At 39.1% G+C, this 14,939-nt stretch overlaps 1 pseudogene; it reads right to left on the reverse strand.

Annotated features, from left to right (window-relative positions):
- The window catches only part of LOC140512098 (small ribosomal subunit protein eS19-like), a 122,702-nt pseudogene extending 113,983 nt beyond the window's left edge, over nucleotides 1-8,719 (reverse strand).
- Nucleotides 8,720-14,939: the final 6,220 nt, after the last annotated feature.

Consider the following 14,939-nt stretch of genomic DNA (forward strand, 5'->3'; position numbering starts at 1 on the left):
CCACTGTTTCTAATACTTTGAATTTCAACTTCTCTCCCTCCCTCCCTCCCTTTCTCCCTCCCTCCCCCCCTTTCTCCCTCCCTCCCCATCCCCACTGAGAAGGCAAGCAATTCAATACAGGCTAGATATGTGTCATTTTGCAAAAGACTTCCATAATAGTTATGTTGTGTAAGACTAATTATATTGCCCTCCATCCTACCCAGTCCCTCCCTTTTTTCTATTCTCTCATTTGACCTTGTCCCTTCCCCAAATTGCTTACTTCTAATTACTCCCTTCTCCCATCTGCCCTCCCTTCTATCACCCTCCACCTCCTTGTCCCCTCTCCTCTACTTTCCAATAGTGTAAGATAGATTTGCATACCAAATTTAGTGAGCATGTTATTCCCTCCTTAAGGCATATGTGAAGAGAGTAAGTTTCACTTTTTCCCTCTCACCTCCTCCCTTTTCTCCCCCATTGAAAAAGATTTTTCTTAACTTTTTTATGAGTGATAATTTGCCCCATTCCATTTCTTCCTTTCTCCTCCTAATATATTCCTCTCTCACCCCTTAATTAATTTTATTTTTTTATGGATATCATCCCTTCTGATTCAACTCAATCTGTGCTCTGTGTGTGTGTGTGTGTATATATATGTGTGTGTGTGTGTGTGTGTGTGTATAATCCCTCTACCTACCCAAATACCGAGAAAAGTCTTAAGAGTTACACATATTATCTTTCCATGTAAGAATGTAAACAGTTCAGCTTTAGAAAGTCCTTTATGATTTCTCTTTGCTATTTACCTTTTCATGCTTCTCATGATTCTTGAGTTTAAAAGTCAAATTTTCTCTTCAGTTATGGTCTTTTCATCAAGAATGCTTGAAAGTCCTCTATATCATTGAATGACCATTTTTTCCCTTGAAGTATTATACTCAGTTTTGCTGGGTAGGTGATTCTTGGTTTTAATCCCAGTTCCTTTGACTTCTGGAATATCTTATTCCAAGCCCTTCAATCCCTTAATGTAGAAGCTGCCAGATCCTGTGTATCCTGATTGTATTTCCACAGTACATGAATTATTTCTTTCTAGTGGCTTGCAATATTTTCTCCTTGACCTTGGAACTATGAAATTTGGCCACAATATTCCTAGGAGTTTCTCTTTTCGGGTCTCTTTCAGGAGGTGATTGGTGGATTCTTTCAATATTTATTTTGCCCTCTAGTTCTAGAATATCAGGGCATTTCATGAAAGATAATGTCCAGGCTTTTTTTTTTTTTTTGAGATATTTCACATTATCTTCCATTTTTTCATTCTTTTGGTTTTGTTTTGTGATTTCTTAGTTCCTCATAAAGTCATTAGCCTCCATCTGTTCCATTCTAATTTTGAAAGAATTGTTTTCTTCAGTGAGCTTTTGAACCTCCTTTTTCATTTGGCTAATTCTGCTTTTTAAAGCATTCTTCACCTCATTGGCTTTTTGAACTTCTTTTGCCAATTGAGTTAGCCTATTTTTCAAGGTGTTATTTTCTTTAGCATTTTTTTGGGTCTCCTTTAGCAAGGTGTTGACCTGTTTTTCATGCTTTTCTTGCATCTCTCTCATTTCTCTTCCCAGTTTTTCCTCCATCTCTCTAACTTGATTTTCAAAATCCTTTTTGAGCTCTTCCATGGCCTGAGCCCATGGAATATTTCTTTTGGATGTTTGGGATACAGAAGCCTTGACTTCTATGTCTTTCCCTGATGATAAGCATTGTTCTTCCTCATCTGAAAGGATGGGAGGAGATATCTGTTCACCAAGAAAGTAACCTTCTATGGTCTTATTTTTTTCCCTTTTCTGGGCATTTTCCAAGCCAGTGACTTGACTTCTGAGTTTCCTCTCCACACCCACCTCACCTCCAGATCCACCCAGCCAGCACTTGGGGTCTGAGATTCAAATGCTGCTTCCCAGCCTCAGGGCTTTGGGTGGGGGTGGGGATGCTATTCAGTGTGAGATTAAGTTCAGGTGCTCAGGTGGGGGCAGGGCCACCTCACGGGGCTCAGTTCCCTCAGGGGGTTTATGGGGAGACCTTCAACAATGGATCCGAGCACCTGCCTGCTTTGGGAGCCCTTGTCTGCCGCCGCCCCAGCTGCTGCCTCTTGAGGGGGCCTGAGCCACAGGGACACCCCACTCTCCTCTCGGCCACCCAAAAAGACTCTCTCACTGACCCTTGTCACCTGTGGGTGGAGGGACCTGCATGGCTGCTGGAGATTCTGTCCCTGAAGCCTGCTGGTATCTGCTCCTCTTGGTGCCATGTGGCCAAGGCAGGGCTGGGCTCAGCTCCAGGTGTGGTGCGTGACGGACCCTTTGAGTCAGTTTTTCAGGGCTCTCTGGAACAGAAATCTCCTCCACTCCATTGTTCTGTGGCTTCTGCTGCTCCAGAATTTGTTGGGAGTTCTTCTTTACAGGTAATTTATGGGCTGTGGGTTTGGCGCTAGCATATGTGTATCTTTCTACTCCTCCATGTTGGCTCCTCCCCCCCAGGCTCTTTTTTTGATCATGGCTTTCAGGTAATCCCATAATTTTTAAATTGCCTCTCCTGGATCTATTTTCCAGGTCAGTCTTTTTTCCAATGAGATATTTCACATTATCTTCTATTTTTTCATTCTTGGTTTTGTTTTGTAACTTCTTGGTTTATCATAAAGTCATTACCTTCCCTCAGCTCCACTCTCATTTTTGAAGAATTATTTTCTTTCTCCTTTTCCATTTGGCTAATTCTGCTTTTTAAAGTATTCTTCTCCTCATTGGCTTTTTGGACCTCTTTTTCCAATTAAGTTAACCTATTTTTAAAAGTGTTATTTTCTTCAGAATTTTTTTGGGTCTCCTTTAGCAAGCTGTTGACTTGCTTTTCAACTCTTCCATGGCCTGAGTCCATTGCATCTTCATTTTGGAGGTAGTAGATGCAGAAGCCTTGACTTCCCCTGATGGTATGCATTGTTCTTCCTCGTCTGAAAGGATGGAAGGAAATACCTGTTCACCAAGAAAGTAACCTTCTATAGTCTTATTATTTTCCCCCTTTTTTGGGCATTTTCCCAGCCAGTTACTTGACTTCTGAATCTTTTGTCAAGAGGAGGTTCCTTGTACTCCTCCTCACCCCAGGACCATGCTCAGGGCTGAGATTCAGATCAGCTGCTCAATTCCTCCAGGGGCTTTAGGCAGAGTGCTTCACAGATGGACTCTGCTGCCACCACTACTGCTGCCTGGGGCCCATGCTTGGGGGAACCCTACTCCCCTCTCATCCAGGTGGAAAATCCCTCTCACTGACCTTTGAAGCTTTCTTTGGCACTTGTGGGTTGATGGATCTGAGACCCTTCCTGCTGGGGATTCTGCCCTGGAGACCTGTTCCCATCCTGTTCCTGCTTACTGCAGCATGGCCAGGGCTGGGCTCTGCTCTGTGTCCCCAAGTTACCTTTGGCTGGAAATCTCTTTCACTCTGTCATTTTGTGGCTTCTGCTGCTCTAGTTTGGTTGAGAGTCATTTTTTACAGTTATTTTTATGGGCTGTGGGGGAAGAGCTAGAGTATGTGCGTCTTTCTACTCCACCATCTTGACTCTGCCTTCTGACTCTTTTCACTACTAGATTTTCCTATCTCTATCAGTTTCATTCAACAAATTAAAAAAAATGCTGTCACCCCAGTCTTTGTGACCATAAGTGTTCCCAAACTTTATATTCTAGTCATACTGGTCTTTTTACTGTTCCTCATAAGTAGCACTCTATCTCCCTCTTCAATGCTTTTCCATTGATTATTTACCATGCCTTGAATGTATTACCTTCTCATCTCTGCCTCTTAGAATCCCTAGTTTCTTTTCAGACTTAGCTGAGGGTCTCCCTTATGCATTGTCCCTCAAGATCTCCTCTTTTCTTGAGAATCTAGTGCCTTCCTCTGCAAAAAATTACTTTGTGTATGGACCAGACATGAACCCATTGAGGGCAGGGGCTGTTTCACTTATGTTTTTGTCTCACCAGGGCCCAGCATAGTGCCTGGCGTATACATGATTGTTGGGTGATTAAATGTCTTGGATTATAGGAGCAAGGCCTTGAAGCTATATGTGGACATGAAGCATGTCAGACATACACGGATTTTTGAAAATAAATATGATAGTGGAATGAGTATCCAGTAAGTAGACCTGGATTCTAGCTGGAGTTCTTTTACTAAAGAGTCTGTAACACTAGGAAGTTTCTTTGCCTCATTGGCTTCCATTTCCTCACTTGGAAAAATCAGGAGACTGAAAGAGGTGAGCTTTAAAATGCCTTCAAATGCTAACAACATTCTATAATTAAAAAAAAAAACTGCCTCAAAAATGCAATTAAGGGAAGTATAGGAAGAAAACAAGCATTTATTAAGTGCCTAGTATGTATCAGGTATTATGTTAAGTGTTTTACAAATATGTCACAACAACCCTGGGAGGCTGATGCTATTATTATACAAATTTTATAGTTAAAGAAACTGAGGCAGGCAGAGATTAAGTGACTTGCCCAAGGTCACACATCTGGTGCCTGTCTTTGGCTGCATTTGAACTCACATCCTGATTCCAGACTTAGGGCATTATACACAGCATCTACCTAGTGGCCAATAGGAGCTACGTATGAAATATTTAGTTAACAGATTTGTTGAAGCAGAAAGGAGGTATAGTAGAATGAATGGTTTTAAATTCCAGCAGGCTCTGTGATTATGAGCAAGTTATTCTCTGATGATCAGTTTTCTCATTGGTGAAATGGGGATAATATTTATACTAGCTTCTTCTCAGGATTATTGTGAGGAAGAAGCTATGTGTTCCATAAACTTCCAACCACTGTATAAAAAAGAATGCTTATTGTTACCTCATCACTGTTTAAGGCAGGTATTCATCTCCTTGAAATATCTCCTGTGACTAGAGGTAAATAGCCTCAGTTATGTTTTCAGTAAAAGAGTAAAACATGTCTGAGCTGTTTAATCCTTTGAAGTAGGTATTTACTAAATGACACATTAATAGGGCAAATGACATCCTAGTGGAGAGGAGTCTTCATAAATACCTGACCCACTCCCTGGGAATAACATAAGCCTTTGGAGGATTGGAATGGGTCATTCTTGAGATTGTTTGATCTCTCTGAAAGAGGGTCAGCAAACTACTAATAAAAGGTACAAAGAGAGCTTGTGAGTCAACAGTCCTATTATATTTCATCTCAGTGGATTTGCCCAGTGTTCTAGCTTATCAATCAATCAACAAGCATTTCTTTTTATTTTTTTAAAAATTTTATTTTGGACTTAAAGGCTAGAACACAAATACAGAATAGGGAAAAGAAACAAAAACATATCATAAACTTAAATATGGGAACTTGAATACAAAGTAAGAAAGGAAAAAAATATGTCATATGCATAGCAGAACATAAGAGAGGATTCAAAATATGTAACAATAAATTTTCATTTCAAGAAAGCCTGTATGATAAATAATACACTGTATTGAGAACTGTCCATCTTTTCTTTGTTTGCTTGTAAGTTTTCTTTTGTTGTCTGCTGTCTACTTTTTTCCTTTCTTCTCCCCTCCCAAGGCTATAATTAAGTTTGGATATGTTTCTCTATAGCTGTAGATACATACACACACACATATATACATACGTATATTTACATACATATATACATATATATGTATGTATATATATACTTTCCCAAGCAAATTCTACTCCTGATCTTTGTTTATATGTTTGTGCATATCTCTTGTTTCCTATCCTTTCTGCCTCCTCTACTTTACTTTTACCCACTTGCCCTCCTATTACTTGCCTACTCTCCTCCAAGGATCCCACCCCTATTCTTCCATTCCCATAAATCTAGACACCCTGCTATACCCCCTTTTACTTCCTTTATCGTGCCCTCTAAGGATCCCTCCCTTGTCCTCTCCCCACACCCTGCCCCATGCCTCAATTGTTTTGTTTCTTCTGAATTTAGACTTTTTTTATTCTTCTAAATATATATGTATTGGTCCCTCTTAAGCCCATTCCTGATGAAAGTAGGTTACCAGAACTACCCTCTCTCCTCCCCCAACTAATTCCTCTGTATTGATTCTTCTTCTTCCACCTCATTTGTATAAAATAATTACTCTTTTTAGCTATTCCTAAATGGTTTTACTTTTGAAATTCATATCATAGTCAGGTTTACCTCAATCTTTGTTATAAGCCATTCAATTATTAAAAAGAATCCCTTATAATCAGTCTTTGGTATATACTTTATGTTTTTCTTGGTTCTTGTATGTTGCATCTTCTATTAAGTTCATGATTTTTTAAAACAAAGTCTTGAAAGTACAAGAGTTTATCAAATGTCCATTTTTTTTCATTCAGGATAATGCTTAACTTTGCAGGGTATGATATTTTCACCCAGAGCCCCAGTTCTTTTACTCTATGATATATTGGGTTGCAAGACCTGTGGTCCTTTAATGTCTCTGCTGCTAAGTTTTGTGTGATTCTCATTGTGGCTTCATTGTATTTTAAATTGTTAATTATTAATCTTGATGCTTTTAATATTTTATCCTTGAGCTGGGGGGTTTTGAAATTTGACTATGCTATTCCTATGAGTTGTCCACATAGGATCTCTTTTACGTTATGATCGATAATTTTTTTTTTCTATTTCTACTTTCCCCACTCCTTGTTTTAATATTTCAGGAAAAATTTTCTTTATTTCTTGGATTATTGTATCAAGATTCTTGTTTTGATCATAACTTTCGGTTAGTCCAATTATTTCTTTAGTCCAATTATTTCTATATTTTCTTCTCTCGATCCATTCTCCAAATCTGTTGTTTCTTATCAGATGTTTCACTTTCTCTTCCATTTTTTCATTATTCATATTTTATTTAATTATTTTTGATTTCTTATAATTTCTTCACTTTGCCCAATTCTAATTTTCAAGATGTCATTTTCTTCTTTAAGATTCTGGATTTCCTTTTCTAATTGGTTGACTTTCCTTTCATAATCTTCTTGTTTTTCTTGGCTTTTTCTTATTTATTTATAGTTTTTCCTCCAATTCTGTCATTTGATTTTTAAAGCCTTTTTAAAGATCTTCTGTGAATTCTTTTCGGGCAGGTGACCATTTGCTTTTTGGGGGTTTCTTTACTTCAATATCCTCCTCTCAAGATGAACCCCAGTCATCTTTATTCATGCAATAGCTTTCTATGGTTGTATTCTTTCTCCTTTTCCCGTGCTTTTTTTTTTTTTTTGTGTGTGTGTGGTAATAGCTTAATTTTTCCAATCACCTCTAGATCTGGGGTATGGAAAATGGTGCCTCTTGCCCCAGATTTTCAGTTTTCCCCTCTAGTCTGAAACCAAAGACAAATCTCCAGCCTCCTGCAAGTGCCCCAAACTAGGGGCTTTCTGCCCCACTGCTTCTGCACTCGCTGGGCTTGTGCTGGTGCCTTACTGCCCACCCCTCTTTGCTCTTCGCAGCACAGCTGGGTCTGGCGTTCTTCGTCGGCAGAAGTTCCCTCGATCTTGGGCTCAGAAGCCCAACTCCTCTCACTATCCTGGGAGGTCGTGGTGGTGGGGAGTATCTGGGGCTGGGGCTGAGGTAGCGTCTCCAACCAATTAATCCCAGGACTTGCCACTTGCTGTTAAAGCAAACGCTAGCCTGGAGGTGTTTACTCTTCACCAGGACGAAACCTCATCCTGGGATTTTTTTCCCCTGATTTTCTTAAATTGTCCCAGGAGGACCCCTGTCCTGCCCCTAGTTTTATTTATTTTTACTCCGCACTTTGCCTTAGGGTGATATTTTAACGCTTTTGTGGAGGAAAATCTTGAAAGCTTGGAATTTTCTGACCTACCCCACCATCCTCCAACAAGTATTTCTTAAATTCCTTTTCTGTCTCAGGAGCTGTGCGAAGTTCTGGAAATACAAAGAAAAAAGTGAAACTGTCCCTGATCTCAGGAGCTGACTCTCTACGTGAGTGTATGTATGAGTAGACACAAAATATCTCCAAAGTGAGGTTATATGTTTTTGGTGCGAACTGTAAGTTGCCATTTGCCGCCTCTGACTGACTAAACGCATTAAAATGCTCTTAATGACATGACACATTTTTTTGGGGGGATGGTGTTAGTAGATTAGGTGGGGTCAGAAAATGTGTGTCAAGTATAATAAGGTGGTACTTCAGTTAAGATACGAAGGAAATGCCTTTTGATCTGTTTCTTCTTTCACTCATGTGACTAATATGGAACTATATTTTACATGATTGAACATGCATAACCTATGTTAAATTGCCTACCATTTTAGGAAGACAAAAAGGGAGGGAGAACAATTTGGAACTCAAAATCTTGTAAAAATGAATGCTGAAAATTGCCTTCACAAGTAATTGGGAAAAAATACTATTTAAAGGGATTTCTAGGGAGAAGAAGTGAAGAGGAAGAACTTTTCAGGTGAGGGGGGTGAGTGGGGGTGGGGTTGATGGGGAGAAGCAGCCCGTAGAAAGGCACAGGGAGATGAAATATTATGTGGAAGGAACTAGAAGTCCAGGTGGGCAGGATCATAGAAAGTTGGGAGTTATTTTATACCAAATGAAGTCAACAATCAAGTCAACTGGGTCCTCCTTGCAGCAAAATAATATTTATGTACTTCCTGAATTACTTCACTATCTTACTCACCTTAATGGTTATTCCAAACCTTTCCAGCCCTCCTCAAAGCTCTCGTGGCTTTGGCCATGGATGGCCATCATCCTCTCAGCTGAGAATTTTGTCTCATACTTTACTGAAAACTTTGGGGCCATTTAGCAAGAGCTCCCTCTTTCCTGTTCATTTCCTGTCACTCATACTCTCCCTCCTCTATTTCCTCCTTTACTCCTATCTCATATAAAGATTTGTCTCCTTGTTAAGGCAAAGCCCAGAAAATGCACCCTTGATCTCTATCCTGTCTTCTCTAGAAGACTGGTCTTTCTATCATCCTCACTCTCTAATCTTTAGACTTCCCCCTTCTGTTGACTGCTTCCCTATAAACATATCCATGCCTTCTTCATACTTTAAAATCCTTCATTTTATCTTGCTATCAGTATTCGATATCATCCAAAATCTTTCCTCTCTTTCATGGCTAAACTTATTGAAAAAATTTTCTATAATTGATAACTTCACTTTCTCCGCTCTTCTAAACTCTCCACAGTCTGACTTCTGATCTCATCACTCAACTGAAAATACTTTTCCAGTATTACCATTGATCTCTCAATTGGTAAATTTAATGACATTTTTTCAACCTTCATCCTTCTTGTCCTCCCTATAGCCTCTGACACTGTCAATCCTTCCTTCTCTTGGATGCTCTCTCTTCCCTAGGTTTTCATGACACTGCTCTCTTTTGGCCCTCTTCTTCCCTGTCTGATCACTTCTCAGATTCATTTGTTGTGTATTCCTACAGGTCATGCTCACTAGCCATAGCTGTCCTCCCTATCCTGAGCCCTTGTCTCTTCTCTCTCTATGCTGTCTTGCTTAGTGATCTCACGAACTCCCATGGATTCAAATATTACCTCAATGTAGATGATTCTCAGATCTATTTGTCCAGTCATAACATCTCTCCTGATTTCCAGTTCACATCTCCAGCTGCCTATTGGACATCCTAAACTGGATGCTCTGTAGACATCTTGAATTCAACTTGTCCAAAACTGAATTCATTATCTTTCCTTCCAAACCCTCCACTCTTCTGAACCTTGCTATTCTTGTTGAGGGACTCACTATTCTTCCAGTCATTCAAGCTTGCAACCCAGATGTTATCCTTGATTCCACAACCTCACTAAACCTCTCCAAACCCCATTCCTAATCTTGTACCTTGTCCTACTGTTTTGACCTTTGCATCATCCTCTGTGCATGTACATTCCCTTATTTTCTCTAAAATAGTTACCATTTTGGTGAAGACCTTTATCATTGCATACCTACACTACTACATTCTCCTTCTGGTTGGTCTCTGCCTCAGGTTTCTTTCTACTTTAGTCCATGTTCCATTCAAATGTTAAAGTGATCTTCCTCCAGTGCCCATCTAACCATGTAGCTTCCCCACTCACTAAATTCCAGTGTCTAAGATACAGCCCTCAGGATTTTAAAGCCTTCACAAAGAGATCCTTTCCAACCTTTCTAGACTTCCTTCAAGATTCCACTAAAATCCTTCCTTCTCTAAGAGAGATTTCTTGATTTGCTCCATTGCTGATATCTTCCCTCTGAGATTACTCCCTATTTATACTCTCTATATTTTATATATATGGCTGTATAAAGCCTTCCCAATTAGAATGGGAACTCAGTGAGGACAGGAATTGTTGATGATTTCCTTGTCTCATCATTTAGCACTGTGTCTGGCACTTAGTAAGCAATTAATAAATATTGTTGACTTGGTGTGACTTGAATTGTAGACTCCATTCTCCATTTATTTTTGAAATTGGAGGACTGTTTGCCCTTCCCTAATCTTCTAATAGCTTTCTCATTCTCTATGATTTTTCAGAGATCATTATGGAAGTTCAGCAGACACATTTTCCAGTACTCAAGAATATAGTCCACCTTGGCAGCTACAATACTCTCTCACTATCTCTTTACTTATATTCTGGGTCAGCTCCTTACAGACCATTTTTTCCCCTGGACTTTCCAGTTCAAAGATTAATCTTATTCTCAGAGATAACAGAAACCATAGCCCTATCATTTCTTTGAGACCACATTTTCCATCAAGATAGCTGAAAAAAATCTCAGCTTTCCTTAATCAGATCATTTTAAACTTCAGTGCTCAGGACATTCCTACATTCCTACAGAAGGCTTCCTTGCTTTTTCACTAATTCTCTGAAATGAAATAAATGGATAGAGGGGTGGGTCTAGAGTCAGGAAGACCTGAGGTCAAATACAGCCTCAGTGTTTACTAGCTGTATGACCCTGGTCTTACTTACCTTACCTAATTTACTTACTTTCTGCCTGCCTCGATTTCCTCATCTATAAAAATAGGGATAATAGCATTACTTACCTTCTGGGGCTGTTGTAAGGGTAAAATGAGATAACATTTGTAAAGCATTTTGCAAATCTCAAGGAACTATATAAGTGTTAGCTATTATTATCATTATTTTACTTGCTTTTGCTTCCATGTTCTGTACGTATCTTTTAAAAATCTAATTTGGTTAGTGAGGTCTCTGTGCATCTGTCTTAGTCTCTTTAAAATTTACCTCTTTTTCTTCCTCATCGGAATGGTTTTTTAAAAAAGATTTATTTTTGAGAACTTTCCATACCTCCTAGTCTGACTTCCCCTATAGAATTTTAGTCTTTGGGATTTTACTTTATCCTTCTTCTATATCCTTTGAAATCTGTTCTCTCCATATCTGGGTTGAATAATAGATCATCAGCTTTTTATTCCTTTCTTTCTTTATCAATCAATTGTTGTTGCTACTGTCGTCCAGTTTTGGTTGTGTCTGACTCTTCATAACCCTGTTTGAGGTTTTTTTGGCAAAGATACTGGAATAGTTTGCCATTTTCTTCTCTGGTTCATTTTTACATGTGAGGAAACTGAGACAAACAGGGCTAAGTGATTTGTCCAGGGTCGCACAGCTAGTAAGTGTCTGAGGCTGGATTTAAACTGCAGTCCTCTGCACTTCATTTCTGGCACTCTATCTGCTGAAGTGGATAGGATGATCAGGACTTAGTTCTAAGATGCTGGCATTGGTAGGGGATATTTCCTCCCCCTATTTTCTCACTTAGCATTGAGATAGTACTCTCCTTCAACAGCATTTGAGGTAGCTTGGTGAAATGGAAATAAGTAGAACTTTAGTGTGGTGATGCATGTCTGTAATACTTGGGAAGCTGAGGATGGAGGATCTCTTTAGTTCAAGAATCATGAGCTTCAAGGGGCTACATCAATCAGGTGTCTACACTAAGTCCAAAACCAACATAGTGGGCCTTTGGAAGTGGAAGACCACCATGCTGCCTGAAGAGAAGTGAATTTATTTAGGCTGGAAGAACAAAGAAGTTTAAAAGCTTCAATGCCAATCAGTATTGAGATTAGGCTTGTGACTGGCTGCTCTAACTCCTGAGCCTGGGTGAGATTAGGAGACTTAGGAAAGGAGATGGAGATAGAGACATACATATAGAAAGATAGATAAATTGATAGAGAAAGAGAAAGGAAGGAAAGAAGAAAGGAAGAAAGGAAAGCAAGAAAGAAAAAAGGAGCTTTTACTCCAACAAGGCTGATAGATTGCTGGGTCTGAAGTCAGGAGAACCTAAGTTCAAATCTGGCCTCAGACACTTATTATCTGTGTGACCCTAGACAAGTCACTTAACCCTGTTTGCCTTAGTCTCCTCATCTGTAAAATGTGCAAGAGAAGGAAACGGTAAACACTTCAGTATTTTTGACAAGAAAACTCTAAATGGGGTCATGAAGAGTTAGACACGACTGAACAACAATCAGTCAATTAACAAGTATTTATTACGGGCCTTCTATGTGCCAGGCACCATGCTAAGTGCACTATTACTTCTTGCCAAGGCTCTCCTCATTTCCATTCCAAAGAACATTTCCTCCTTAGTGATGAGCCTCAGATCCAGAATGGAAATTCCACGTTTTGATTATTCTGCCTTTTGAAGGATATTATTATCATTTAGGTGAGTCAATAAATGACTTGCTCTCTGCTTTGAGCACAGAAAGACCTCTAGTAGCTGTTAGGATAATTGAAGTTTTCCATCGTTCTTATCCTATGCCTCTTGCCAGGCTTGTGACAGATTGCCCAAACCACACATTGACTTCCTCTTTCTGTACAGGTGGTCTCTAGTATACTCCACCGACAATCTGAATTTTCTGTCTGCTTCCCTTATTTTTCTTTCAAATGCCTCCTGTTCCTCCCCACACTTCGTGTTTTTTCTTGCACTTTCACTTTCTATAAATGGCTTAAAATATAGGAAAGACAGACTATTGGCCAGGGATAAAAAGTACCTAATAAAGATTGGTAAGAATGTATTTACTTAGTGTCTTGAAAATGTAATCAAAAGAGCATATGGATTTTCAGGGCAATTTCTTGAACAAATAAGAAAATCCATTAAAAATGACTTTTCTAAATCAACGCAATAATTCACAGTAGGAAACAAAACACATGAGTATTTTTCTAAAGAGAATGGATCTAAGTAGATAATCTGTCTTAGGCCCAGGTGGGTCTCCTGCACATTTACCAGAGAAAAACTAAGGATGGTTAGTCCAACATTGAAGCATTGCTGCTGGGCCCATCAGGGCTGGGTATTGCAATCACTCCCAGTTCTGAGTCCAAGGACGGTGGTTTCCGTTCTGGCAAACCTGCAAATAATAAAAAGGGAGCAAGGCTCCCTGTTCTTATAGTCTTCAGCTCATTAAAAACCTACACTGGAATCATAGATGGTTCTATGACCAAAAAAGGCAACTACTGACCCATATGCCTGCTATCTCATCTTTGTAAAATTGTTATGATGATGGTCTGGGCAGACATTAAGCATACCCTTGGTAAAAACAAGAGTCGGGATTTAATAAGCAATAGTAAACTTACCCTTTCGTTGTCAGACAATTGACTGATTGGGAGAGTGTAAGATCCCAATATGTTTACTCATTAATAATAATAAATAATAACAATAATTAGCATTTATATAGCACCTACTATGTGAGAGGCAGTAATATTATCTCATTTGATCCTCACAACAACCCTGGGAAATAAGTGCTATTATTATCCCCACTTTACAGTTGAGTTAATTGAGGCAAACAGAAGTTAGGAGACTTGTTCAAGGTCACTCTGCTAGTAAGTGATTGAGGCCAGATCTGAACTCAGGTCTTCTTGACTCCAGCCTCAGTTATCTATCCACTACGCCACATAGCATCCTCCAATTACAAAAAAAATATGGACTCAGCAATAAAATTGATGCTTAAAACCTCTTCACAAACCAGCATGGTAAGATCACAACTGATTCCATGACACACAATTACAAAAATAACTTTGGTTAAAGATCTACTAACGGTCAGCATTAGGTGAAGCATAGAATAGGGAGTCTTAGATACATGGAATCTTAGATTTAGACACAGAAGGGACCTGAGAGGTCATCTAGTTATATGCTCCATTTATAGATAAGTAAACTGAGGTCCAGAGAGCTGAAGTACCTTGCCTAAACTTCCACAGATCACTACTTGTGGCAAAACCCTGAATTTGAACCTGGTCTTCTGACTTCAAAATCTAGGCTTCTTTATTCTATGCCATGCTCATTTGATGTTCATAACCTTGTGAAGGAGATCCCACAAGTATTTTTATCCCCATTTCACAGATGAGGAAAGTGAAACTAATAGAGGTTAAATGGCTTATCCATGGTGACACGGTAGTAGATAACAGGCAAGATTTGATCACAGGCTTTTGACTCAACACTCAACATTCAAATATCTTATGCTGTTCCCCATTGATTGAAATGTTCTACCAGCTTTCCTACTTATGGATTACATGATTGATTGCGTTGAACCTTGGAACACTAGTATGCTTCCCTGAGGAGAGCCAGCATGTTAGAGTAAAAAAAGGGTACTTCATTTGGAGTAAGGAAACTTGGGTCCAAATATCAACACTCATTACTGGCTATTTGACTAGAGGGAAACCACTTGTCTCTCTGAGTTTCCATCATCATCTATAAAATGTGGACAATAATGTTTATATTATGGACTTTACAGAGTTGTTTTGGAGAAGGCACTTTGAAAGCCTCAAAAACCAAAATAAATATCAGTTACTAATTATCATCATCCTTATTCACTCAAAGGCAATTGGTCTGGTCATTCACCTTGGAAAAACAAAATGGATGAAAGGCAAATGAAGACATGCAGTTTAATAGGTGACCCATTAAGTCAGTCCATCAGTACCTACGATGCTATAGATTGGCAGTTTCTTTTTTCTAAAATAGCTCAATATAGATATTCTTTTTTCTCTTCTGCTAATCTAGGAAATTAATATTTTTGTAAATATTTTTGCATTTCACTTAAATTGTTAAATTTATTGA

Source organism: Notamacropus eugenii, chromosome 6 (genome assembly GCF_028372415.1).
Source record: "Notamacropus eugenii isolate mMacEug1 chromosome 6, mMacEug1.pri_v2, whole genome shotgun sequence".
NCBI classification, from domain to species: domain Eukaryota; kingdom Metazoa; phylum Chordata; class Mammalia; order Diprotodontia; family Macropodidae; genus Notamacropus; species Notamacropus eugenii.